Below are 2218 nucleotides of genomic sequence, written 5' to 3' on the forward strand. Positions count from 1 at the left end.
CCCCGAGCCCCCCCGCGCGCCCAGGGCGGCGGGGGCGTGCGGGGGCGGCTGGGGCCAGTGGGCGGAGACTTCCGGGGCAGGGGTGGGGCCAGGACCCGCCGGCGCCCTAGAAGGCGGGTTCCGCGGGCCGCACCCGGGGCCCACGCCTTGAAAGATGTCTCCTGGCAGCGCCTTGCGCTCCGCCAACCCGGATTTTTGGGGTGAGCCTCCCTCCTGGAGTCTTAGGAGGATTTAACCGCCTCCTTTTTGATTGTGGTTGCCTAAAAAAAATTTCCGCTCCGTTCCCCTATAAGTAGTATGTTACGAATTGCAGAATTGAAGATACAGGGGCTGCCCCCCAGTGAGCTGGGCATAGACACCAAATGCCTTGGTTCCCGTTGTTTTGCTTTAGAGGTGCGTGCCTACGTATTTAGGGACGAAATAATATGAGGTCTGGAATTTGCTCTAGAGTAACGGGCCGTGAGTGATGACTGCCTGAAGCTGCGGGGTAGTGCTCGTTACTATTCTCGGCTCTTCGTACGTGTTAGAAATTTTCCATAATTAAACTTTCCAAAGAGAAAAAAGCCACTTCCTTCTTGATGTTTGTTTGGTCATCTCTGGAAATTCCAGCAAGTATTTATTCGGTAATAGCTCTGATCTGCAGAGCGCCGCTTCCTGCTGTGGGGAGTTGACTTCCCTCTTGATTTCTGCCTTGACTGCCTTTCCTTGTATGTCCTGAACCCACTCGCTTCGTTTTGCCCATTTTCTTTGCTATAATAAACTTGTGAATGATTTCTGGAACTTTCATATCAGTACAGGGAGTTTTTAAAAAACTTATCCCTCATTAATTTAAAAACTCTAAAATATTCAGTTGCAACTCTTTATGAGTCATATTTTACAGATTAGGGAATCGGAGTCACAGAGGGCTGCCAGCCAGTAGCTAGGAATAGACACCAAATGCCTTGGTTCCCATTCCTTTGCTTCATCTTTTGTATTAGTGTGCTTCCTCTAAATTGGCTTCAGTAGTTCCTTTTAAAAGGGAACATTCTGGGCCTCAATGTTGATTTAAGCTATTTTAACATTACCTAAATATAGATACACCTAACACTATTATACACATAACACTATTCTTACAGTTCTTATATAACTAAAACCAAAACATATCACAAATACATAGAAACTTAGAAATGGATGATGTTGATTGATATGGCATGGGTCTTTAAATCTGGAATGCATGCTTTTACTGGACTCTGTTAGGGCCTTCTCTAGCCTCCTGGCCTAGTCTTCATGATACCTTCCCTAAGTACACCTGGCTCCACTTTCATCACCACATTTACCACAGCTTGTAACCACCAAAGATGCAGAATCCTGCCCTCCCCAACCCATTCAGTTCAACAACCTGTACTGTGCCTGGCATGTGGGAGGAATTCAATATTTCTTGACCATGAAAATCTTAACCACAGTGCAAATATATTTGACCTCTCTGAAAGGGCCGTATGTCTGCGTGGATTTAGGCTTATATGCATGTGTATCAGTGAGAGTGCTTTTCCATACAAGTAACAGGAAACCTAACTGAAGTAGATTAAACAGTACTGGGTTCATGATCTCCCACGAAAAGAATTCCAGAGGTAGAGAAGTTCCAATATTAGATAATTCAGTTACTCAAGGATGTCCTTAAAAACTTGAGTGCCTTCCATCTTTTACTCCTCCATCCTCAGCTAGGACTCCTATGATGGTTACAAGATGGCTGCAGCAGTTCCAAGGACCGTATGCAGATGACAACACTCCTAGGAGAAAAAAGTCTTACCTTTCAAGGAAGGGTCCCAGATGTTCCTCCAGCAGACATTATGAAACACCTGTAAAAATGACATGAAACACCTGTGAAATGCTTTTTAAAGTACCTAGCTTAGAGTAGGTGTTAGCATGGGGTCTTCCACGGTAGAGCAGTCTCTTTGGAGGTGACAATCTGTAGAGAACGTGTATATTTCATTGGTGTCTAACAGTAAGCAAGGATTTAGCAGGTGTCCCTAATTTCTGTTACTTCGGAGTAAAACCAAAGAGTGCAAAGAGTCATGCTTAAAATATTAAGGATCAGAGCTAAGGGAGTGTCTAGCCTGTTAAAACTTTTTCAACAATGATACAGAAAGTAAAATGCTTTTAGTTCAACATTCAACTGCCAGTAAGTGTGACACCACTCTGTTCAGCAGTCCAAAAGATTTGTTAATGCCCAGGGTGACTT

Source organism: Balaenoptera ricei, chromosome 14 (assembly GCF_028023285.1).
Source record: "Balaenoptera ricei isolate mBalRic1 chromosome 14, mBalRic1.hap2, whole genome shotgun sequence".
NCBI lineage: Eukaryota > Metazoa > Chordata > Mammalia > Artiodactyla > Balaenopteridae > Balaenoptera > Balaenoptera ricei.